The sequence below is a fragment of the Sorex araneus genome, chromosome 4 (assembly GCF_027595985.1).
Source record: "Sorex araneus isolate mSorAra2 chromosome 4, mSorAra2.pri, whole genome shotgun sequence".
In the NCBI taxonomy this organism is placed as follows: Eukaryota; Metazoa; Chordata; class Mammalia; order Eulipotyphla; family Soricidae; genus Sorex; species Sorex araneus.
In genome coordinates this window covers 129,243,746-129,271,741 of record NC_073305.1, presented here as the reverse complement: position 1 = coordinate 129,271,741, position 27,996 = coordinate 129,243,746, and the positions used below count along the sequence as shown (strand labels likewise).

Here is a 27,996-nt window from a genome sequence, read left to right as displayed (position 1 = left end):
ATATGCTCACACTAAAAGTGGACGATTTATATTTATTAATAAAGGAAAATAAGATTAAAAAAGCCCAGCAGTCTCATTGGGCTTTTCTTTGAGAAACTATGTCAGATAAGTAATGTGAGCACACATGCATACAGTGGCAGGCAAAAGTATGGCTTTTAGGATCTTCGTTACATACACTCTTAAGTTTGTGCATTACCTAATTTTGATATGTAGTTCTCCATTCTCACTTAGAAATGGAAGATGGAAGTGTTGAGTAGAAGAATAAAAACGTCCTCTGAAACCCTGAAAAATAAGGAAACAGCCTCTGAAATAGTGAACAGTTCTATTTGCACCTTGATCTTTGCCCAGTAGAAGCCATAAATAACTCTGACAGAGATAACTCTAAATTAATTCATTTGTGCTGCCTATATCACCAATACTATGGTAATTTTTATATTAATCCTAGAAAATACTATAATTGGAAACAAAATGATATAAATGTATAAAAATTACATAAGTATATAAAAATCAAGTAACCTTCAATATAGAAACTGAAATAATACTATAAAAAATGTTACAGTGAAAAGGTTGCTTTTCTTTATTATTTTTCATGACAGAAAAATAATCAGTTAGAAAACACTAAAACATGATTTTAAAATATAATCACTATTGCAATTTAACTCTGTGTAATTTAAAATGTAAAAAAGGATACAATATCGTTAGTTCAAACAAGAATTTTTTAAAAAAATATTTTATGCCACTAAGAAAAAATAGTTCAATTCAGCAGTTCCAAGAGAAAGATAGTGATAGACCGAATGCTTTTGTGATTTTCCTTTTGCTTGATTAGATAATCTATTTTATTTGGGACTGCTTGTTACACAAAGATTCTTGATTTTGTGCATTTTGTTTGTTCTCTTAGTGAATTATTTCTTTGTCTAATGATTTAGAATATATGCATCCCTTTTTCTCTTGTGATTATGTTAAACATACTGAAGAATCTACATTTTAAAATTCATCAACTTCATAATGAAGCTATTTTTATCACAATGAAACATGGGAACATTAACACAATTAATCCTTATCTTGAACACAAACCCACAAGCCAAATTTGAATTCCTGTTGGGAAATTAAAGAATTTCAGTAAGACCATAGCTTTGTCGTTTTGGAACACTCTAGTTATAGTTATACATTTATTATCTGCAAGAGTCAGTTGTAAATCTTCTATAAGAGTTTGCTTAGCTGATGCTTGGGAAAATATTTCCCAAAAAGTGCTGTTGACACACTGAGAAACACTTTGTTTCTCAGCCAGCCTGAGACTTTGACCAGATCCCCTGCCCCTGAAATAAAGAGTCGGCCCTGTTTACAGGGGCCCAGGGGCTTGCTCCAGCACTCCATACACGTAGGCACTGTGGCTGAAGATGAGGGATGTAATAGTTCCCATCTGCCTGAGCTAATACACCTGGCCCTGAGAGCGGGAGATGTAAATAATTAACTCCTGTATTGAGCCTTACAAGGTAAAGGTGATACATGTGGATTGCTCCTGACATGTATGTATAAAAACCTGTGTGATAGCTAATATTAGAGCTAATAAACAGATTGCTGATTGCCCACCAGGTTTCCCCCTTCCGCGTGGTTCTTTCTCGGTGGCAGGAGTCCGCGAATGCGTGCAGGGTCAGGACAGAGGCTTCACTCCTTCCCACTCCCTCTTCTATCGGGAGTAAGACCGGCGACCAGGGGGGATTGTACTCCAGTGTGGGGGGGACTGTCTGGGGGCAGTGTCGACTGGCCAATGACCCCAACAACACCTCATTTTACAGATGAAGTAACACATTAAAAAAGAAAGAGTTTTCCAACACCATTTATCTGATAATTGGTGGGGACGTTATGAGGAAATTTAATTGCAGAGACCATGCTTTCAGTCAGTATACTACATGATATATGTAACAAACTGCATTGCTTAGTATAAAGTCACTATGCTCATTCAAGCTATGTGCAGTTTGGAAACAAATTGAAATCATGGGTGTTTTACTAAATATATTAAATGAATTTTACTTCATAGGTATGTGGAATATGTTTAGGTCACATAAAGATGCAAGTAGCAGCACTGTTATTTCCTGCTAATTTCTTATTTTTTGTTTTTTCATCATTAGAAGTCTCAATATAGATTCTTCCATTTTGTCATGTGGATTCTAATCATTCTGTAGTTAGTCAGTGAAATAAAAGTAATTTGAGCCTAGTCCACCTAATTAGCAGTTTTGCCCTGATGTCATGAGAGTTAGTAATGTTGCCACTGATATTGAAAACGGTGATTATTTCCATAGCAATAATATATATTTAATATATATGTAAATGAACTCTCAATAAACCAGATTGTATTGAGCTTGTTTTCTCCCTAATGTAAAATTGAGCTGATTCTGATTATGGGCCTCCTTAGAATGTTCGACTTACCCTTCTCCTATCCCTAGCAATTATTCTCACTAGAAATGTCTTTTAAAGGATTTCAAGAATCCTCACAAGTATTGCCAACATCAAGTTGTAAGAATGCTGCCTTAAATAGATATATTGCACCATTTTATTACCAGAAAGCAAGGTGTCAGGCTGTTGCTTTCTTAATCCTAAGTGTTTTAGGCTTCATCAGTGAATTGCCCCTTTTTGTTCCCCTCGAGATACTTATAGTGCTCTTTGAGTACCCCTAATACCCTGAGTTTATCTTTAACCCTTCCTTTGTGTTAGTTACTCAGTCAAAACCTTCTTGCTGACTCTGGACTTTGCATTTGAAGTGACTTACCTGTTTTCTATTTCCCTATAACTTTTTCATATTTTACTATAGAAAAGATCATTAATGCTATGCTCCTAATATTTGGGAGTTGATTGACTCTGAAACATATCTACTCCTGGTCATCTGTCATTATTACTTGACTTGTACTTTGGTTGCCATAGTGCCTAACACCTGAAAAAGTGGGGTCCCACCCTTGGGCCTTGGATGAATCCAGGATGAGAGACAAAGGTATCCCGGAATTGAAATGCGATAGTCTAGAATCATAAAAGCATGGTCATTATGACTTAGAGACAGAATCCCCATAGGAAAGGAAAATGCTGAACAAGCCTGAATTTGGGATTTATGGAAAAGTCCTTGCTTGCCCTCAGAGCTCAGAGAGACAAGTTTTAAAATCTACATTTCTTAAGGTATTTATACAAATAACTGCAAGTATTAATAAGTAGTAAACTTAATTGTTTAATATGTACAAGTAAAGGGAAAAATATAGCAATTTAGAGGTCCCTGGGAGACAGTGTCTCATTGTGTTATTCCCCCAGGATAATGGTCTCCACTGAAACACTTTACCTCTGTATGTGCTTTGGAATGATAATCTTTAAATATCTAAAAAATCATGTTATACAATATTTTTACAGGAAAAGAAACATAAATAGCACTTTCTCCCTGTTTTTAGTGGGCCAAACACAAAGCAATTATTTATTTAAAAAATAATGAAGGACTTAGGGCCAGCAATATAGTGCAGAGGTAAAGCACTTGTCTTACATGCCTGAGACCCTGAATTTAATACCTGACACAAAAGAGCAAAAGTTAAAGACCATTGCAATTGATGCATAATTTGAATTTTCAATTCTCAAATGTAGGTTATTTTTGTGCTCTAAAAATAGTAGAATATCTAGGATAAAATTCAAAGAAATGGAATGACTAATTTTAAAGGGCAAGTAATACATCAAATATATATTAATTCATTTATTTATAAGACAGAGTGGATAATTTGCCACATTGTCATAACCATATTTTAAATTCCTATTTGAATAATATTTGTGTGCCAACAGGATCTGTTATTGAGTTGTGCTTTTTAATCAATAAAGCTAGTTACCCAATGTTATTAGAAAAAAGTCACACAGTTTAACACTGTATATTAATAAATGCATTGTTATATGTAGCACTTATAGCACTGTCCGCTTGTTGTTCATCGATTTGTTGGAGCAGGCACCAGTAACGTCTCCGTTGTGAGACTTATTGTTGCTGTTTTTGGCATATCGAATATGCCATGGGTAGCTTGCCTGGCTCTGCAGGATGGGAGGGATGCTCTCGGTAGCTTGCCAGGCTCTGCAAGAGAGACGGAGGAATCAAACCCAGGTTGGCCTCATGCAAGGCAAACAACCTACCCACTGTGTTATCACTCCAGTCCACACTGTTATATAATAATGTTTACATTGATTACTCCATAATTATGGGCTGGAGCGACAGCACAGTGGTAGGACATTTGCCTTGCACACAGCCAACCTGGGTTCGATTCCTCCGCCCCTCTCAGAGAGCCTGGAAAGCTACTGAGAGTATCTTGCCCGCACGACAGAGCCTGGCAAGCTACCCGTGGCATATTTAATATGCCAAAAATAGTAACAAGTCTCAAGATAGAGATGTTGAACAAATTATCTGGTGCCTGCTCGAGCAAATCGATGAGCAACGGGATGACAGTGACAGTGACTCCATAATTGTGTTACAGAGTTATATTCATAATTCATTTATGAATATAGGGGCAATGTATAGAGCCCAAACAAGCCAATGTACTGTGGAAAGTCCAGAATAGTGCATACTAAAGTTTTTAAAAAAACAGTACATTTAAAAATGAAGATATCATTTATGGTTAATAATAAAAGGTTTTATTTTTACATATTTCTGAGAAGCAGCTTGATTTGAATTAATCTCTAATGTTTTGCTTTGCCACTAGTCTCTTTAACTATGGTATCACAGATGCTTTGCAGTGACAACAAGCAAATTGAAGTGATCCACCTGTCTTTTATTATCTCCAGCATTAATCTCTCTTATCTTTATTTCCAACAATAAATGTGTGTCATATATCTTGTCTTATGAAAATTTTCACTATCCGCTGAGCTTATGTTAACTTATGCCTTTGTTTAGTCTATGCAACCATGATAACCATCCATTCTATTTGTTAAAACTCAATTCATTCTTTATAATCTACCTAAAATACCACTGTTAAATCTCGTAAATCTGATTTTTATTGCATCAAATTTAACTTGTATTATAAAAATATTTTAAGTGACATAACTTGTTAAGTATACTAAACTCACAATATGTGATTTAAATCTCTCTTAAAGACTTTCAGTGTTTAGAAAGGTCCATTTCCAGTGATTGTCAACTGGGCTAGATGACAAAATGTTCAGCCTGGTAATGCATAATGCCCAGGACACATGGTGTAGAGCCTCCAGGGCTATGCCTTGGTGTACTCCAGGAGCTAGGATGTTTTTAGGGGATTGAATTCAGGTCCTAGTGCGTGATAAACTTGCATTTCCTACAGTTTTCATAAAACCAAGTCTCCATATAATATATGTGTAATATAAAAAATTCAAGCAAGTATACAAAACAAACTCATATTCTGGTAACAAAGAAGTTAAAAGGCGAGGAAAGCAACAGGGTTGGGAAGACCGGGTAGGGGTTCAACAGAACACTAGTAACACTGCTAGAGTTTTAATCATAGATATATTGTTTTATATACATGTATTGAGGTATAGATATGTACTAAAATTTAAATAGAATTATAAATTAACGGTCTATAAATGTTAAAATATCTACTGTATAAGTATCAGTATTAGTATCAATAGAACGCAATATTTATACTAATCCTGAATACTTCATATATGAGTACAAAGTAGACTTTTAGGAACATAGGTATTTCTGGGGCTGGAGCAATAGCACAGTGGGTAGGGCGTTTGCCTTGCACTCGATCGACCCAGATTCAATTCCCAGCATCCCATATGGTTCCCTGAGCATCGCCAGGGGTAATTCCTGAGTGCACACCCCAGTGCATCACCAGGTGTGACTTAAAAAAAAAAGAACATAGGTATTTCAGACTACTCTAAGATTAAAGGAAAATTACATAGGGTATGTTTTCCAAATAAAATTGAAATGATTTATTAACTATAGTATCGTATATTAATCAATAGAGTATGGTTACTTAATCTTTCAAAATATAGCTATTTAATGATATAAAAATAGCAATGAAGAAAACTATATTCTATTCCCTGATACTTCAATATTTGATGATCTACATGATTTATATTAATATTATAATAAGAGTTAACATTTTTTGTTTCTGCTATTCCTTTGGTAACTAACATGTGTATCAAATTGTAGCTATCTTTAAACACAAGTGAAAATTTTAATCAAATTTTCTGGAGATTCCACACTTTTGGTTTAGTGAAGGTATTTCATTTACTACTACTGCAAAGCAAATTTGACCCAAATTTAGTTACAACAATTTTAATTTTACCCATGATTTTATAGGTCATAGATTTAAAAAGTGCTTAGATTTCTTTTTCCACTTGATTCTCAAACTTCTCATTTTACTCTTGAGTATCTGTTTAACTTTCATGAGATTTACTTTTAGTCACTTGAAGACTCAGTTGGGTTGATGTGATCTGGTTGACTCACTTTTAGTATTCAAATTATTCAGTCATTAACTGACAGCTGATAGTTGAGCAAATTTGTTATCTAAATACAATCTCTCAGGTCTAAGAGTAGTATAATCATCTGAAATGTTAACTAAACAGCTCCAACTAAATATTACAAGATGTGTCTTGCCCATTATGGCTTAGTTTTATAAGCATAAGCCTGCCATATTCCTTACTGTATAAATAAATCACTTGCTGGCCCAGATCAAGGCAAAGAAATTAATTTCTACCTCTAAAGTTTCTTGAGGAACATGAAATGAAACTATTGCAATTCATTTGAAATGGTCTATAAATTTTAAAATATCTACTGTATAAGTATCAGTACTAGTATCAATAGATACTGGTACACATTAATTTGAGTTAATTAAAGCTAAATCATAACAAAATTTTTTACCCATTTCTTTATCAAATATAATACTCAAATTTTTATGATCAAAACATTTTTAAAATTTCTAAATTGGGCAAGGGATGCAGCTCCTGATAAAGTATATGTTGTGCATTCACGAGATGATTTTGATTCCATGGCACTACACATGTGGAAATGAAAACTCAAAAATGTTCTATGTCAGATGATTTATGATCATGACCGGCTATGACTCATTTATTAAACTCTTAAAAAAATGGTAAATTTGCACCACTAATTTAACTTTAATATTTTTTTTAAATGAGAAAATTTTTTTGTTATCAGAAATCAAGTGATATGAAGGGAGAGACATATAAATTGACTCCTTTTCTCATTTATTATTTTTATTTCAAATCAGTATATTGAAAAAGAAATGTCAAAATATTTTAGGGGGACATATGGATGGAGTGCCAGACACAGAACCGGAAGGGGTGTGTATTTGTCTACCATATGCAGGCAAGCACCTGATCCCCTCTACAATCTCTCCAGCCGTTTGAATATATCTATTCTTTTATGCTCATTAGTAGATATTGTTGATAAGTTATCAAATGTGCATATATACACATATGGACACACACCCATTTACCCTTTTATTTTGTTCACATGAGATGGAAAAATTCTGAGTGTAAGTGAACTATCAAAACTCTACAAACTTTCCCACTCAAAAAATTGTTTATGACTGGAGTGATAGCACAGTGGGTAGGGTGTTTACCTTGCATGCGGCTGACCTGGGTTCAATTCCTCCATCCCTCTCGGAGAGCCTGGCAAGCTACCGAGAGTATCGCGCCTGCATCACAGAGCCTGTCAAGTTACCCATGGCATATTCAATGCCAAAAAACAGTAACAAGTCTCACAATGAAGATGTTACTGGTGCTCACTCGAGCAAATCGATGAACAATGGGACAACAATGCAGTGCATGTAAAGATTGTATCAATAATTCTCATTTTTTAAATTTTTAAACTAAAATAGAGCTATGTTAAAACATATGTTTCAGTTCTACTTACTATATATAGTCATCTTTATAAACTATGAACATCCACACTAAAAGTCTAATCCTTCAACATATGTACCTGACAACATTAATATAATATGCCTGCTTTCCTTTCCCCTTCTCTTCTGGTTACTATTAATTTGGCTTTACAACCTACATTCTTATTTTTATTTAATTAAGATAACTTTGTTTAATTTTATAAATAATGGGATAAATATATCTTTAATTTCATAGTTATTGTAAATAAGAAGCTGACCAGAGAGATAGTATACTAAGGTAAGATGCTTCCCTTCCACACATCTGATCAGTGTTTGATTCCAGACTCCATATATGGTCCCTAAGCCTTACAAAAATGATCACTGAATACAGAACCATGAGTAAGTGCTGAGCAAAATGGGTCCATACCCCCTAAATATGCTAACTATTTAATCTAATTTAAATAAAAATGCTTGTACCATAAAGTAACCAATATTCACATGTTAATAATTGTATTTTCCACTTTTTTTTTCTTGTTGGATCACACCCGGCATTCCACAGGAGTTACTCCTGGCTCATGCACTCAGGAATTACTCCTGGTGGTGCTCAGGGGTCCTTATGGGATACTGGAAATTGAACCCCGGTTGGGCCACGTGCAAGGCAAACACCCTACTTGCTGTGCTATCATTCCAGCCCCTTTTCACACATTTTCATTCACATAAACAAGTAATATAATTTTTATAAAATTGTCTATTATAATAGTATCAAATCAGTGGGTACATTCGGGTTTTTTAAAATGTTTTATTAGTGAATCACCGTCATTTGTTTTCCTAACTCATACTCTTTTTAAAAATCTACTAAAATGTTAGGATTAACTATATGAGGTGACTCAACATCATTTCCCTAGATTTATGCAACTATAAGCATGTACTCAGATTCTGTGGTAATTATTTTAAAATTTGATTTTACTATAAGGTTTCATGTTTTGCATTTATCATTAAATATTTGTTAGCTCTTCTAAATGAGTTATTTATTAGTAAGTGACATATTGAATGTGAGGTAGAATAGAATAGTTGATTCACAGACTATATGAAAGCCAAATTTCAATAATGCATCAAAATTGTTATGTGTAACTATGTTTTCACTGCATTTACCAGAGTACAATTTTTCATCAAGTTATAGTAACCAATAAGCTTTACCATCTGATAGGTATACAGTAATAAATTCTTCGTTTTATTTCTTCTAAATTTCTTAAAAGATTGAGTTTCCTTTTTATTTAATGGCTCTTTGGTTTTGTGTTTTGCTTTATATCTTTCAAACAATACACATGATTTTTTTCTTTCTATTGACTATATTTACATTTTCTTTGTGAAATTTTACTGAATAGAAATTGAAATTTAATTCTATACTAGAAGAAAATTTGCCATTTTTAATATTAATATTATGTTTTCTTCTATTTTAAAACATACTGAGATAATACACTGTTTAAAATGCATCGTATGTTTAGTATATTCTAATCATGATGTAAAGAATCATTTTATATTTTGAACATTATATCTTTGCCAACATTTACCACATTTTACTCAAGTTAGATTGGACTTAGTATTGGCAGAGCTTTCTAGGTCTCTTTTGTACTATCTCTTACTTTGGGAATATAGATCTTTGGTTTATATCTGACTTAATTAGAGCTGCTTCATTGATTCCCACTTCACAGGTCATTATTTGTATTGTTAAAGATTATCTTTTGTGGCCAAAATATGTACCTCATATATTTCAACTATTTCTGAACTGGGAAAAATCTACAGTCAAAACCCAGATTTCCACATTGATGACATAATTTTTGATACATTTTGAGGACTTTCAGGTGTGCAGTTATTTTATTTTTTGCTCCCTATATTTTAATATTTTTCCTTCATGACCCTATCAAAAACATAACAAAGAATTTTTCAGCACTTCTGACCTCTAATATTTGCCTCTTTATATTCAAATAATTGACAGTTAAATGGGGCTTCCATGCATAGATACGTGTTTATCTCTGATCAATTTCAATGGCTCTGTTTTCTCTTCATCTTAGGTTATATGTACTGGACTGTATGCAAGCCTGGTAATTTTTAATTAGACTGAAAATAATGTAGATTTTACAATAAGGAAATATTCCAGTTATTTTTTTATTACAAAAAATTTCTAGTTGACTAAAGATGCATTTTTTATTTGATAACTTGGAGAATATGATGACATAATTCAGGCTACTGTTGCTTTTGTTCTGCTTTTACAAACAATTGAATAAGTTCAACAAGCAGTTCATGTTTGTGTTACCTAGAAGTAAAGCAATCAAGATATGTATTCTTTCCCATGAGTATTAACATGCTGCTTTACAAAGCAAGTTACTTCCAGGCAGAAAGAAATATTGACACAGGTTTCACCTACCATAAAATAAAATGCTCTATGGGGAGAAAATAAAGCTGGAATGCAACTGCAATGTAACGGTAATGTAACAGCACCAGATTAAGCAATAATAGTTTCCTTCAGAACTTAAAATTTAAAAACAGTGCATTAGAACAGAACACTGATTGAAAAAGATACTTTTGAAACACATACAGTAATTTATTTTAATTCTCTAAAACTAAATAGCATACTTAAAAAATTTCAACATATCTTAATATATTTTGTTAAGTAGATTTACTTTGTAATGTAAAAATAAGCTCAAATTATATATTTTTTAAATATTTCAAAATAAAATTCCTATTCTCTAGCATCATGCTCATTTTTTTTCACTTTACTTTCACTTTACTTTGATTACATTCAATATTTAAACAAAAAATTCACTATTATTGATTTGGAGTTTCTCCCCCCTAAAGTCTATCTGCTGAAAAGAAAGATTGATGGAAAACAATCCTGGAAGCAAACAACTCCCTCAAGAAAGCTGGGGTGGCGTTACTAGTATCGGACAACATAGACTTCAGGTTGAAAAAGATTAGAAGGGATAGTTAAGGCCACTTTTTATTAATCACGGGATGTGTACATCAGGAAGAAATCACACTCCTAAATGTCTATGCACCCAATGAGGGACCAGCTAAATACCTACAACAGCTGCTAAGAGACCTTAAGAAGGACATCTCGAGCAACACAATAGTAGTTGGAGACTTCAACACTGCACTGTCTCCTCTGGACAGATCAAGCAGATTAAAACTAACCAAGGAAATACTGGCTTTGAATGAAGAAATAGAAGAGAGAGGGCTAATAGATCTATACAGGGCTTTATATCCCCCCAAAAAGGAATACACATTCTTTTCCAGTGCACATGGAACATTTTCCAGAATAGACCATGCGCTAGGCCACACAGCATACCTCAACAGAATCGAAAAGATAGACATTGTGCCAGCTATCTTTTCAGACCATGATGCACTGAAGATAAAACTTAATCGTGGACAGATGCAGAAAACCAAATCAAACACCTGGAAATTAAATAGCTCAATATTGAACAATGAGTGGGTCAGGAAGGAAATCAAGGAAGAAATCAAGAGGTACCTGGAAATAAATGAGAATGAAGACACGAGCTACCAGAACCTGTGGGACGCAGCTAAAGCTGTTTTAAGGGGAAAATTTATAGCTCTGCAAGCATATCTCAGGAAGGAAGAAAGGGCCCACATAAATAACTTGACTTCACAGCTCAAGACCTTAGAAAAGGACTAACAAAAGGTGCCCAAAACAAGCAGAAGGAAAGAGATAATAAAACTTAGAGCAGAAATTAACGACATGGAAACCCAAAAGACAATCCGAAAGATCAATGAACCAAGAGCTGGTTCTTCGAGTAAATAAAAAAGATTGATAGACCACTAGCAAGACTCACAAAGAAAGAGAGAGAGAGAACCCTTATAAGCCGAATCAGAAATGAAAAGGGGGACATCACAACAGAAACCAATGAAATTCAAAAGATCATCAGAGACTACTTTGAAAATCTCTATGCCATGAAACAAGAGAACCTAGAAGAAATGGATAAATTCCTTGACTCCTATAATCTCCCAAGGCTGAACTAAGAAGACCTGGAGTACCTGAATAGTCCAATTAACATCAAGGAAATTGAAATGGGTATATATAATAAGTTAAAGTTAAGAAAGTACTGGTGCTTAGTTTTTCTATTAATTATTTTAGTGGTAATTAAATACCATATACTTTAAGTACACATAAAAATAAAACATTATCTTGCAACTTAAATTTATTATTTTTTACAGATGCATATTATTCTATATCAATATGAATCTCTTGCTAATATAATCAACTGAACATATAACTATGTGGTTTGATTCTCTAGCCACATGATTCTGTTATATAAAATATCAGAATACCTGAGATAAGGAAATAGTACTTTGATTAAAAATATAAAACAAAAACATGATTATTAGATTTTAAAATTCTGTTCAGACAGTAAATAGCTGATTGAATTCTTTAGAAAATTGCATTTACTGATTGAGAGCATTAGCCCCAAAAATTCTTTCAGAACATAAGAATGAATCAAGAAGGAGACGATAGGTAAAAAGGTCAGAAGAAATTCAATAAACGTAATGTAGATCTGAAAAATGAGTACTGGTTCAGAGGTATACAAAAATGCAATAATACAAAAAAAATAATGAAAACTTAAACCAGTATAGTCACCATACTCACCTGTTCTTGTCCAAACTGATACTAGGAATTAATGTGTTACCCTGCCCTTTGTTTAAAACTTTCATTACTAGGCATACTTTGGAAAGGATACATTTGTGTTTCATAATTTGATTTCAGGAAAAAAGTGCATTCTTTCTCCAGGAAATATATGAACCTGGAAAATATGACCATAAAATAATGAAAAGAGTTTACTCTTCAAATCTCCTTTCAAAGAGTACCTTCTTACTATGACCATAATGCAAAATTCTTACATCATAAACTCTGCCTAATACCAGTAATCTTTTTCACAATTTAAGATTTACCACAGAATAATCAATAATTTTGTTCATGTTACACTTTGCTATAAAAAGCAAAGAGTTCAGGACCAGAGCGATAGCACAGTGGGTTGGGCATTTACCTTTCATGTGGCCAACCCGGGTTCCATCCCAAGCACTCCATGTGGTCCCCCAGACACCATCAGGAGTAATTCCTGAGTGTAGAGCCAGGAGTAACCCCTGAGCATCACTGAAGAAATAAAGAAAAAAAGAGCAAGAGTTCAAATATGTGTAATATATTTATCTTAATATTTATTTCCCTGAAATTTTGCACTATATGCTTAACATTTAATCAAGATAGTCTTATCTATTTTGCATATAAAAGATTATAGCATATTTAATGATTTCATGATAAGTCCCATAAAAAATTGGGGTAGAACATTTTAAAGAAGTAGCACTATATTTCAGTATGTATGTATTTATAGTAGGGCAGTCTCAAACCTCTGGAGACATTTCCTTTCTATTCGAACTACTTTTAAGTTACTCGATTACTAATGCCACGTATATATTACAGCTAATAATAAGCCCATACTTAGCAAGTCTTCACGTATCTCCAGAGAATGTTTAAACCTTATAGTTTTATGAATATTATGAAATATCATGTTTAGATATGAAAATGCAAGTCTTTTTGTCCTCCACTCAATACTTCCTTATTTTTATCAAACTAAAACTCAGATATATAGAAACAGCCCCACAACTCATTAATTCCCCCCCCTATTTTGTCATCTTTCAGTAGTAACTTGACACATGGGTGCTATTACATACCTTTATCATTGACCTGTCTTCTAAGTCAGGGCTTGCTCAGTCAGTGCATGACAAGAAAAAACCAGTCCTCTGACTCTCAGATTATTCTAGGAAGCCATGAAAATCTCTCTGTAATAGGACAGGTCAGTTGTCCGCTCTCAAGCAGCTTAACTTTATAAGCTCACCTGTTTCTTTTAAATATCACAGCCTATTTTGGAATAGATATACATGCTTAGTATCAGTACAGTAGAGTTTTTCTCTGCAATTTACTATCTTTTCTTTTGAATTTCATAAGTAGAATTCTAAGGGAAGATGAGTTAATTTTGTAATTAATTGGGGAATCAACATGAATTCATAAAACTTCATATAGACATTAACAATTTGCCAAATACAAAACTATACCTCTGTAGAAGTGAGTGAAAGCAGTTATTTTCTCTAAGAAATTTTTTAAAATTATCTAATAGGAAATATGGAAGGAAAGAGCAATAGCAGAAAACAACTAATCATTGCAAATAACTGTGTTCAAATAAGTAAATGGAGGAAGGAAAATACAATAAAAAGTGGAACTTAATTTCAATCAGAAACTTAAACTATAAGGTTGGGGGTGGAACAGGGGCAGGAGGCAGTGCTTTCTGAGCCATAAAAAAAAATAATTAGGGTGCCAGAGAGAGATAGTACAGAGGTTAAGCCTTGCATGTTACACATGTTAGTGTAACATGCAAGGCCCTGGCACAGCTCATAGTTTAGTCCCTGGCACAGCTCATAGTCCCTTGAGCCTTGCCAGGAGTGACCCCTAAGCACAGAGCCAAGAGTAAGACTGAGAATAATCAGGTGTGACCTCAAAACAAAAACAAACAACAACAAAAAGAACAATAATATTTAATACAATAGGTCACACAAAGAAATTAAGAAGTCACTAGTTTCTTAAGCATAAATAAAACAGACATATATATTGTACATACTTAGATTCACTTGAAACCTGGAGCAAGGAGTAATAATAGTATATTATTTTTAAGTTCTTCACTATTGTTCAAAAGTTTATCTTGTTCTTATATTAAACTCATTAAACATTTGTAAAGGGGGGGATCTGGAGACATAGTACTGAGGGTGGGATGCTTACCTTGTACGTGTCCCTCCTGGGTTGTCCCCCTGCATGCCATATGGTTCCCTGAGCATTGCTAGGTGTGATCCCCAAGTTCAGAACCAGGATTAATCCCGAGCACAGCCAGATGTGTCCTCAAAATATGGGAAAAATGGTATAGAATAGAGCAGAGAAATCGTATAGCAGGTAAATCAATGGCATCATGTGAACTTCCCCAAGCAGATAGCAAAGGTATATGACTGCCAGTCATGAACAGTCAAACTCAGTCCCCTATTAACCCCGGAGAACAAAGTTTGCTCTGTCGTAAACCAGGACTGAGACAACAGACACTTCTTAAACTTGCTGTGGTTTAATACCACCCTTTTTGTGACCAAAGCAGCTTAGTGGATGGTTGCATCAGCTTGAACAAGACCCAAAGGTATCTCTAGGCACACATAACATCAATCCCTTGGTTGGTCACCACTCAAGTCATCTCAGCCTTAATTTACAGTGTTTCTGAATAGTCACAATTCCAACCTCATCGTCATTAGTCAGGTCAACTAGAACCCAGTGAAAACACTAGAGGCAAACACCTGCAACTATGAATTCCCTGGTTGTCTCCGCACCAGCACAGACTCAGAGCCATATCTGAAGCTCCTACAACTGAAAATCTCTTAGCTTCTGTAGAAATGACATGAATTTAGTCTTCCAACACCTTCCACACCATCCTGGATCAGCAGATTTAAAGGAAAGAGAGACAATCTCACTTGCACTTGTGCATCTCATAACAACCTTGTGAGAAATCATAATACCATAAAGTTATACAAGTTGTCTGAAAAAAACATAAGACAACTACTTTATATACTCATCACTATATCACTGTATCACTATCATCCCATTATTCATCGATATACTCGAGCGGGTGCCAGTAACATCTTCATTTGTCCCTGTCACATGCTAGTGTAGCCCAATGGTACAAATTAATGGAGGACAATGTCAACAAAGACAAAGTATGAGAGAATGTTTGATTAAAGTAGAACCAGAAATCATAAAACTAAATCATAGAGTATTGAATAATTTTTTTCAAATTCAAAACTCTTTTAAAATTTACTGTTTTTTTCTTGTTATCTATATCCTTTAATGTATAGAATTTTTAATTAATGTTAATTATTTTAAAGTTCTAAAATGTATATTTTATTTATTTTTTAAATATAGGGATGTGTTTTTCTGCTGTGGTTCCATATGTATTAATTTATTATCATACATTCTGTTCTATAAATGAATATATTTATACTAGATGCTTGAATTGACTCAATTTGACATTTAGTTCTAATCTGATTAGTCTTTATTTTTTTTCTTTTCTTTTGAGAGGGGTCATGTTGTTCAAATTTTTCTGTTGTTGAATAAATTTGGATTGCATCCCAGACAGTTCAATATTCTGTTTTGTATTATCTGTACTTTACTTTATTCCAGTGATAGACTTTGTTTTTCTATTTTTTTGTTTTCAGATGTTCACCAATCTTATATAGCACTTCAAAATCCATCTCTTGGAACACAGATTAAATTTCTGTTCAGTTATTTTATTCCCTTTGGGGATTGTTTTCCTCTGACCTCTACATGTTTGCTTGTGGAGGAGGAGGGAGAAAGGATTAATAACATAGTCCAGATTTTATACAAAACTTATTCACTTTCTTCTACCTTTGCTTCCTACCTCTCTAATTTTAAATTTCAGTTGATTTTCTGATCTCTTCTCATATTCTTTTCTAATGTTCAAAAGCCAGGAATTTGTTACATTTTTAAGTGAGATTTTAGTCTGTGAAAAAAATGTGTCCTATTCTCCAGTCAGAAATTATAGAATGGAAAACCCACCCTGCATCAAGTTTTTTTCTAAGTCTTGGCATTCTTTCAACTTCTGACTTGCATTCTGTACATGGCAATGACCCCCAATCATAATTTTAGTTTAAGTGTCCTTCCCCAAATTTTAAACAAATTATAATTTTTCTGCAAAACAATTAAGAATACGTAAATTTACAGTACCATGGAATTTGCATTCTTGATTTAAATACAAATACTTTATAATGATAAGTAAAAACTATCAGAATCTGACTTATTTTCCTCACAAGTAATATTTTATTCCATTTTCCCAATTGTTCATAACATACCGCATGCTGTGGTCATTCACAAACGTTCCAAACTCTTTTCTCTTTTAGGATCTTTGACTTGTTATATTTTTTCTGCATATTGACTCTACTCCAAACTCTACACTTTCATTTTTTTTTCCAATAAAATTTTCATTTTTATATCAGAAAATAAAGTAAAATAAAATTTTAATTTAAAAATGCATTTTCGGGGCTGGAGTGATAGCACAGTGGGTAGGGCGTTTGTCTTGCATGAGGCTGACCCAGGTTTGATTCCCAGCATCCCATTTGGTCCCCTCAGCAACACCAGGGGTAATTTCTGAGTGCAGAGCCAGGAGGAAACCCTGTGCATTGCCAGGTGTGACCTAAAAAACAAACAAAGAAAAAAAAGCATTTTGAAATTATTTTCAAAGGTGCATTGTTAGGAAAATAGCAAAAGTATAACTGTATTACACTAAAATATTGAGTAACTGTATAATAATAAAATCAATATCATAATTATCTTATGGAAAAATGAGATATAATTATAAAAATCTGAAAATTAATTTTGTTACCTAAGTGGTAAACTTAATATAAGCAGAATTATTACTATTTATTTAGTTTCACATATTAGTTAGGTTCTTGGCTGGGTGTATAATTAACGCTTTATCACTACTATATTTAGATGCTTTTTTGTTCTATGTGAAATTACATTTTAATACAAACATCTGCAATATTTTCAGAATCGCAGTTTATAATTAATAACTGTAATAGCATTAATGCAATGCTGATTTTTGGGTGTGAAATATAATATTAATATTTGTTATAGAATTTTACAAAATTTAACAAGTAAAAATAATTGAATTTTTGGTTTATCTTTTTGAAAATGGCATATACATTATCAGACAGCATGTGAACATTTGAAATATATTCAAGGTGAAGAATAAATTGTTTTGTAGATTTTTAGGCAAAATATGCAAAATCTCACATACATTTTTGTTCAAAGATACATTTTTATTCTTAATGTTTATTTTTTTAAAAATGCCAAGCTCTTTTCACAGCAGCACTGAAGCTATACCATTTTCTAGGAGACATTCATTGCCAGTGCAGAAAAATTATATTTGTTTTGCTTGAAACATAATATTGTTTTGGCTACCATAAATGGTTTTAGAATATATATCATTATGGTTTTAATTTGTTTTTTCCTACACAGAAAATAATGTTGATAGAATCTTTTCTATCAGTTTTAAACATTTTCTATCCACTTGGTTAAAGTGTCTGCTAAAGTCATAAAATCAATATTATTAAATGGAACTTTGTTTTCTATTAAGTAATAAGAGTTATTTACATATGTACACATATTATTCTCTTGTAAGTTGTTTTCAAATATATTTTCCTTGTCTTTTGCATTCTGTCATATTTAAGAGCTGCTTAATAACTTATGGATTGCCAATTATTCTAGCATCAATTGTTGAGCACATATTCATCATACAGTAATGTATCTATTAATTCTATTAAGATCAGTTGATTACATAGGTGTGGAAATATTTCTGAATTTTTATTCTGCTCCATATATCTATATATCTGTCCCTTGAGCAAGAGAAACTGAATGAATATATTATATAACAAATACTTTTAATAAATATTAAATGGTGTTCATTTACTGTATATGTAATTTTATATGTCCCCTAGTACTCTATGAAATAGTAAGTTATAGGAATGTTACATTTAACTGCTTTTACTTATGCTCTATTCTATTCACAGGAAATTGTAACTTTGGTAAGTTATGCAAAGAATAGAATCTTCATTTATTCATCTATAAAATTGCCATAAATAATGCAAATTACAGGCTACCATAGGTAGTAAATTAGCTCATTTATTTAAAGTAAGCAGCACTTATTATAGATTATCAATAGTACTATTTCTTTTTCTTTTTTTCCACAGAGGAAATTTCCAAATAAAATATGATTTTAGTTGGGAAAATACTATGATTTTTCCAAGTACATATAATCGTAATTAAGCTACCTTTAAAATGCATTAATATGAGGAATGCAAAAATGTAAATATAAATTAGTTTGACTAATTCAGGAAAATAAAATAAGATAAAGAATAGAATTAATGAAAAAATTGCATTTATGGGATATAAGGTTTTAAAAAAAGCATAACCACATATGACCTTGCACTAGGGACAAAACAAAAGGGAACATATCATGCATTTAAGTACCCTTTAGATTTAGTGCACAGTGAACTAATCCATCTGTTTATGGTTTCTTATTTTTGTCCCTCGATAACACTTAGTATAAAGACACATGCTTCAACCTTCAAGATAAATTATGCTTTCACTTCTTAATGGTTGTAAGTGATAAAATCCAAGAGCAGATCAGTTTGTGCATTAAAACTGGTGACATCTATGCCTTTGCCTTGCACAATGATTAGCAAGATACTTAAAAGGTAACCGGTTATTTATACATTTATTAATAGATGAAGTTCATGAATTAAGTTGTCATTGCTCTCAACATGAATGTCACATATGAATAAGTACATAGAAGAGGCAGGAGGATAGTTCATTTGAGAAATGAAAATTATAATGAATTCACAAGGCTCGATGACTTGATGTGTGCATTCAATGCAGTAGTTATCTTTAAAATAATAATTTAGAGAGGAGGAACTGATCTCATGCAACATGTTTCTTTTATACTAACCATTTTAGTGCACATCTGGGAGAGATCCTAAAAACAATTCTCAAAAAAGTGTGCTTTGGAGAGCTTTACCTAAGGAAAACCTCAAGATGATTTTCTGATAATTTAATTTTCTGCTCTTTGTTTCAACATCATAGTAAAAGTTTTTAATTTTAATATTTCTGTAGTTATGTGCAAAACTTATGTCCTGGGATTTTAAATAATATAGCAAATACTATAGTGTTAATGAGAGCACATTAACAAAGATGATTATAGAAAAAAGTAAATCTACATTCTTGTGTCAGTTATGTTGATTATATTATCCTGACATATGACATCAACAAATACAATGAAGGCATAAACATTGATGATGATGAGATTCCCACTCTTACTAAACTTTGTTTTTTTTCACATACCAACATATTCCTAAGCTCTTAGGCACTTTTTCTGACTATATGAGTTATAAACATAAATATATAGTCAAATATGTACTCATATGAATACTTATGAACCATACATATAGTGTTGTTTTTGGTTTGAGGCCATACTTGGTGGTGTTTGGAAAGTACTTTCATTCTCTGTCAGCTTTTCTCCTGTCAGTACTTCCGGACCATATGATGTTGGAGATAGAATTCAGAGTTCAGCATGCAAATCTACACTCTAGTCATTTGATTTATATCCCTACTTCCTACATAGTTCTTTCTTAAGAAATACTCCAGAGAATACTGGTTGTCATGGTGCATATCTTCATCAGTGTCTCTCAACACATATTCAAAAATTAATGCAGGATCTCTATAAGAATCCATACAACTACACAAAATGTTCACATATATCAATTAGAAGTAAAAAAGAACAGCTAATAAGCAAAATACTTTTAAGTTGGGGGATTGGGAGGGTTGTTAAGTCTAATTTAAGCACAGCTATTTCTCTGCCTTCTTTGCAACACATCTTGATAGGTAGTACTAACCAAATAAACATATTAAAAAAGAAAAAATATATAGCAAGAACATTCATCTAAAATGGCTGCCAAAAAGAGAAATTATTTTTTACTTGTAACATTTTTGAAAAAAAATTTCCTGTGGACTGAATGTAGAAGAGTGAAATATATGTAATGGTAGAGAGAGGAGAGGACCTTATAGAAGGGAAAATTATTCCATGACCATGGACTAAAAGAAATATTATTCTTTTTTATAATTTTTTATAATAAATTTATTTATTTTTAATTAATGAAGCACAATGAGGGTACAGTTACGGATTTATACACATTTGTGCTTATGCTTCCCTCATACAAAGTTTGGGAACCCATCCCTTCATCAGTGCCCATACTCCACCACGAGTAAACCCAGCATCCCTCCCATCCTCCCCAATCCCATCCCCCCCCACCCCACCCTGTCACTGTGGCAGGGCATTCCCTTCTGTTCTCTCCCTAAAATTAGCTGTTGTGGTTTGCAATAAAGGTGTTGAGTGGCCACTGTGCTCAGTCTCTAGCCCTCATTCAGCCTGCAACTCCTTCTCCCGAATGGCCTTCGACTACATTATAGTTGGTGATCCCTTCTCTGAGTTGCCCTTTCCCCAGAATGTGAGGCCAGCCTCCAAGCCATGGAGTCAACCTCCTGGTACTTGTTTCTACAATTCTTGGGTGTTAGTCTCCCACTCTGTTATTCTATATACCATAGATGAGTGCAATCTTTCTATGTCTGTCTCTCTCTGACTCATTTCACTCAGCATGAAACTTTTCATGCCCATCCACTTAAATAAAAAATTCATGACCTCCTGCTTTCTAACAGCTGCATAGTATTCCATTGTATAGATATACCAAAGTTTCCTCAACCAGTCATCCGTTCTAGGGCATTCGGGTTTTTTCTAGATTCTGGCTATTGTAAACAGTACTGCGATGAACATACATGTGCAGGTATTGTTTCGATTATACTTTTTTGCCTCTCTGGGATATATTCCCAGCAGTGGTATTGCTGGGTCAAATGGGAGCTCAATATCTATTTTTTTGAGAATCGTCCATATTGTTTTCCAGAAGGGCTGAACCAGTCGGCATTCCCACCAGCAGTGTAGAAGGGTCCCTTTCTCCCCACATCCTCTCCAACAGCGGTTGCTTTTGTTCTTTTGGATGTGCGCTAGTCTCTGTGGTGTGAGGTGGTATCTCGTGGTTGTTTTGATCTGCCTCTCTCTGATGATTAGTGATGTAGAGCACTTTTTCATGTGCCTTTTGGCCATTCGTATTTCTTCCTTGGTAAAGTTTCTGTTCATTACTTCGCCCCATTTTTTGATGGGGTTGGATGTTTTCTTCTTGTGGAGTTCAACCAGTGCTTTATATACCCTTGATATCAACCCCTTATCTGATGGGTATTGTGTAAATATCCTTTCCCATTCTGTAGATAGTCTTTGTATTCTGGTCGCTGTATCTTTTGCGGTGCAGAAGCTTTTTAGTTTAATGTAGTCCCATTTGTTGATCTCTGTTTTTACTAGATTGCTTAGTTCCATGTCACCTTTGAAGATATCTTTATCTTCAATATCGTGGAGGGTTTCGCCGACCTTGTCGTCAATGTACCTTATGGTTTGTGGTCTAATGTTGAGGTCTTTAATCCATTTTGATCTGACTTTTGTGCATGGTGTCAGGTCAAGGTCTAAACCCATTTTTTTGCATGTGGTTGTCCAGTTGTGCCAGCACCATTTGTTAAAGAGGCTTTCCTTGCTCCACTTCACATCTCTTGCTCCCTTATCAAAGATTAGATGATCATACATTTGGGGTTGTGTGTAAGGATATTCCACCCTGTTCCATTGGTCTACGGCTCTGTCTTTGTTCCAGTACCATGCTGTTTTAATTGTTACTGCTTTGTAGTAAAGTTTGAGGTTGGGGAGAGTGATGCCTCCCATCGTCTTTTTCCCAAGAATTGTTTTAGCTATCCTTGGACGTTTGTTGTTCCATATGAATTTTAAGATTGCTTGATCCATTTCTTTGAAGAATGTCATGGGTATCCTTATAGGGATCGCGTTGAATCTGTATAATGCTTTGGGGACTATTGCCATTTTGACAACATTGATTCTCCCTATCCACAAGCAGGGTATATGTTTCCATTTCTTCATGTCCTCTTTGATTTCATGGAGTAGCGTTTTGTACTTTTCTTTATAGAGGTCTTTTACTTCCTTTGTTAAGCTGATTCCGATGTACTTGATTTTCTGGGGCACGATTGTGAATGGGATTGCTTTTTTCATGTCCTTTTCCTCTGCCTCATTGTTTGCATATATGAAGGCCATGAATTTTTGGGTATTGATTTTGTAGCCTGCAACTTTACTGTATAAGTCTATTGTTTCTAAGAGTTTCTTAGTAGAGGCTTTAGGCTTCTCTAGATATAGTATCATATCGTCTGCAAATAGTGAGAGTTTGATTTCTTCCTTTCCTATCTCGATGCCCTTAATCTCTTTTTCTTGTCTAATAGTTATCGCAAGTACTTCCAGTTCTATACTGAAGAGGAGTGGTGAGAGTGGGCATCCTTGTCTTGTGCCTGATCTCAGAGGAAAGGCCCTTAGTTTTTCCCTGTTGAGGATAATGCTTGCTGTAGGCTTGTGATAGATGGCTTCGACTATCTTGAGGAAAGTTCCTCCAAACCCCATTTTGGTGAGGGTTTTCATCATGAAAGGATGTTGGATCTTGTCAAATGCTTTCTCTGCATCTATTGATATGATCATATGGTTTTTATCTTTGCTTTTGTTGATATGGTGGATTATGTTGATTGATTTCCGAATGTTAAACCATCCTTGCATCCCCAGGATGAATCCCACTTGGTCGTGATGTATGATCTTTTTGATGAGTTGTTGGATCCTATTTGCTAGTATTTTGTTGAGGATCTTCGCATCGGTGTTCATCAGGGATATTGGTCTGTAATTTTCTTTCTTAGTGGTGTCTTTGTTTGCTTTTGGTATTAGGGAGATGTGTGCTTCATAGAAACTGTTTGGGAGAATTCCTGTTTTTTCAATTTCCTGGAAAAGTTTGAGGAAAACAGGCAACAGGTCTTCTTTAAATGTTTGGAAGAATTCGCCAGTGAAACCATCTGGGCCTGGGCTTTTGTTTTTGGGAAGGTATTTGATCACAGTTTCAATTTCCTTAATATTGATGGGTCTATTCAGGTATTCCAAGTCTTCTTTGTTCAGTCTTAGGAGATTGTAGGAATTGAGGAATCCATCCATTTCTTTTAGGTTCTCCTGTTTTGTGGCATATAGACTTTCGAAGTAGTCTCTAATGATCTTTTGAATCTCACTGGTTTCTGTTATGATGCCCCCCTTTTAATTTCTGATTCGATTTATTAGGGTTCTTTCTCTTTCTTTCTTTGTGAGTCTTGCTAGCGGTTTATCAATCTTATTTATTTTCTCGAAGTACCAGCTCTTTGTTTCATTGATCTTTCGGATTGTCTTTTTGGTTTCCATGTCATTAATTTCTGCTCTAATTTTTATTATTTCTTTCCTTCGATCTGGTTTGGGTTCCTTTTTCTGCTCCTTTTCTAAGGTCTTGAGTCGTGAAGTCAAGCTGTCTATGTGGGCCCTTTCTTCCTTCCTGAGGAATGATTGGAGAGCTATAAATTTTCCCCTTAACACGGCTTTAGCTGCGTCCCATATGTTTTGGAAGCCTGTGTCTTCATTCTCATTTGTTTCTAAGTATTTTTTGATTTCTTCCTTGATTTCCTTCCTGAACCACTCATTGTTCAACATTGAATTGTTTAATTTCCAAGTGTTTGATTTGATTCTCCATGTCAGTGTATGGTTAGCTTCTATCTTCAGCGCATCGTGGTCTGAAAAGATGGTTGATACAATTTCTAATTTTTCCAATTCTATTGAGGTATGTTCTGGGGCCCAGTGCATGGTCTATTTTAGAAAATGTTCCATGTGCACTGGAAAATAATGTGTATTCTTTCTTTTTGGGGTGGAAGGCCCTGTATAGATCTATTAGGCCTCTCTCTTCAATTACTTCTTTCAGAGTCAGTGATTCCTTGTTGAGTTTTGTTCTTGTCGATCTATCTAGAGGCGATAAGGCCATATTGAAGTCTCCGACTACAATTGTGCTGTTAGTGATGTCCTCTTTGAAGTCTGCTAGGAGTTGTTTTAAATATTTAGCTGGTCGCTAATCAGGTGCATATATGTTTAAGAGTGTGATTTCTTCCTGATGTACATATCCCTTGATTAACAGAAAATGACCTTCGCTGTCCCTTTTAATCTTTTTCAACCTGAAATCTATGTTGTCGGATATTAGGATGGCCACTCCAGCTTTTTTAAGGAGGTTGTTTGCTTGCAGGATTATTTTCCATCCTTTGACTTTGAGTCTATGTTTACTCTGTTTGTTCAGGTGTGTTTCTTGCAGGCAGCAGAATGTTGGGTTTAATTTCCGAATCCATTTTGCCACTCTGTGTCTCTTATGGGTGCATTTAGGCCGTTGACATTGAGAGAGATTATTGTGATAAGATTTTGTGTCATATTTCTGTGGTATTTGTTGTTTTTATGGAGCTCCTCCATGTCTTACAGTAGCCCCTTTAGACCTTCTTTCAAGTTTGGTTTTGAGTCTATGAAGTTCCTGAGCTGTTGTTTATCTGAGAAGTAGTGTATGGTTCCTTCGAGTTTGAGTGAGAGTTTAGCCGGATAAAGTATTCTTGGTGAGGCATTCATTTCGTTGAGTTTTTTCACTGTGTCTCACCATTGTCTTCGGGCTCGGAGGGTTTCCTCTGACAGGTCTGCTGTAAATCTGAGGGGTGCTCCCTTGTATGTGATTTCCTTCTTTGACCTTGCTGCTTGCAGAATTGTGTCTCTATCCATAGCATCCATCATTCTGACTATGATATGCCTTGGAGTCTTTTTATTCGGGTCTCTTTTTGCTGGTACTCTTCGGACTCCTTGGATCTGGATGCCTGCCTTCTCCAGCTCTGGGAATTTCTTAGCAATGCTGTCTTTGACTGTGTATTTTTCATTGGGGTTACTTCCCTGTGGTTCTGGTACTCCAATGATTCTTATGTTGTTTCTCTTGAAGTCATCCCCGAGGGCTCTGATACGCTCTATAGCCATTTTGAGGTCTTTGGCCATGATTTGTTGTTGTCTATAAGCTTTCTGCAGCTCATCTTCCAGGTCGCTGATTCTGTCTTCAGCTGTAGTCATTCTACTCTTGAGGGCATCTAGTGAGATTTTTAATTCGTCTACCTATTCCTTTATTTGTGTGACTTCCGTTCCTAGGTTTGAGATTTCTGTTCTCATTTCTTCCTGTATTTTCTTGGTAGACCGTTCCAGTGCTTCATTCATCTCCTCCCTTAACTTACTGGATGTATGTTCCATGGTTGCTTGGAGTAGGTCGACTCTCCTACAGATCTCCTCTCTGAATTGTTTATCTGATAGGTCGTAGATGTGAGTAGCCCCCGTTGATGTTTCTGGAATTTTTTCTTCTCCCTCTCTTGGTGGAGGGGGTTTTCGCTGCTTCTTCATATTGTTACGGAAGTATAGAATTGGAACTTTGTAGTTATCTATTCCTGTTCCCTCTTGCTGTGGAAAGGAGGGGCTCTGATTGTGCTAAACTGCCTTTCTTCACTGACAGCTTTTATAGTGTGAAACTAAGCTAATGGATATTTTGCATGAGTGGTTGAGATGGCTAAAGTGATTTTCAAAGAAATAGACAATAACTATTGTGCTGAGATAACAAAGAATAACTGCGGCCTCGTTATCGGCCGCTGCTCTGAGAGGAGGCCAGGCCCACTTTTAGACCACGCCCACTAAGATACAGGCCACGCCCCCAGTTTCTTCCTGTTAAAGAGCCAGGCGGGAAGACCTCAGGCGGCTGGAAGCAGGGGAGGGGAGTGCGTGGCCGGGGGTCTGTGACGGTACCTGCGAGGGCGGGCCGCAGTTAGGGGGCCAGGTCAGGAGACGGGGTGCGCAGGACACGGAGTGGGGCGGCTGCAGGGTCTCGGGACTCCAGGCGGCGGGAAGCGGGGCCAAGAAATATTATTCTTAAAATGATTATTATATCAAAATTATTATGTATATTTAACACAATGTCACTTGTCACTGGTCACTTGTCATCCCGTTGATCTTCGATATGCTCAATTGGGTGCCAGTAACCTCTCCATCTTTCCCTGTTGAGTGCTAGTGTAGCCTACTGGTATCTGCTCGCTCCAGAAACTGGAAGATCTTCAAACCATTCGTTCAGAGTTTTGATGAAGAAGTCTGACCACCTCATAGGTGGGCAGCCACTTGGTCTTTTGATGTCCCATGGAACCCAGTCAGTAATAACTCTAGTCCAGCAGTCATCTCTGAATCACATTACGTGTCCAGCCCATCTGATTTTTGATGCCTTGGCAAATGAGACAGCGTCCCTAATTCTTGACCATCAAGGGAAGTCGAAACTCTGGATTCCTTCTCTCACTTGAGTGAAACATGATACTCCAAGCATAGCTCTTTCCATTCCTCTATGGGATACCCAAATAGTGTTCTCATCCTGTTTTTGTAGGGCACAGGTCTCAGAGGCGTATGTTAGGGGAGGAAGAATGGTGGAGTTGAAAAGATGGGCCCAAGCCTGAGATTCTTTGTCCTCTTACCCACTTCTTCAATGTTCTTGAAGGTGTTCCACTCTCCTCTCTTCCTTCTGCACAGTTCTGGCAGCAAGTCATTCCTCACGTTGAGTTCTCAATGCAGGTACACATAGCTGCTGCATTTGGAGATGTTCATTCCACTGAGAGCAAATTGAACATCAGGGACTAGTTTATTTTTCATGAATATTGTTTTGTTGAGATTCAGCTGCAGTCCGACCTTTCCACACTCACGGTCGAAGTAGGCCAGAATTTGTGCCACTTGGCTAATGTTTGGTGTTATGAGAACAATGTCATCAGCGAAGCAGAGGTGGTGTAATTGCCGACCGTTTATCTTCACTCCCATTCCTTCCCATTCCAGCCGTCTCATGACATTCTCGAGGGTGGCACTGAAGAGTTTTGGTGAAATTATATCACCCTGCCGAACCCCTCTCTTTACGTCAATGATCACTTCCTCGTAGAATGGTGAGTTCCTGGAGGTGAATTCATAATAAAGCTCATGGAGGATCTTGATGTACTGAGATTGAACACTGTGTTTTTCGAGGGCTTCGATGACCGCTTCTGTGTCGACAGAATAAAAGGCCTTCTCTAAATTGATAAACGTTAGACAGAGCAGCATCTTGAACTCTCGCGAAACATCAATGAGCTTGGTCACTGTGTGGATATGGTCGATCATGCTGAATCCTTTTCAGAACACTGTTTGCTCACATGGTTGTCCTTCATTTAGTGTTCTGTCTATTCTATTCAGGGTGACTTGAGTGTACAACTTGTAGAAAATGGACAGCAGGCATTTTGGACGATAGTTGCCAATGTTTCGTTTACTCTCTTGTAGAACAGGATGGTCCTGCTGTTTTTCTTTGGGAGAGAACCTTGTATTTGACAGGTAGTGTGTGAAGAGCTGAGCTAGAGTATTGACAAGTACTAGTGGCAGATTCTTAAGGTGTTCAGGTCTGACCTTGTTTAGACTGGGTGCTGTATGTGTCTTTATCAATGAAATGGCATGTTGGATTT

General features: G+C 35.2%; 1 pseudogene; it reads right to left on the bottom strand.

Annotated features, from left to right (window-relative positions):
- LOC105942836 (uncharacterized) overlaps positions 1-27,604 on the bottom strand; it is a 136,976-nt pseudogene extending 109,372 nt beyond the window's left edge.
- Between the last annotated feature and the right edge of the window lie 392 nt (positions 27,605-27,996).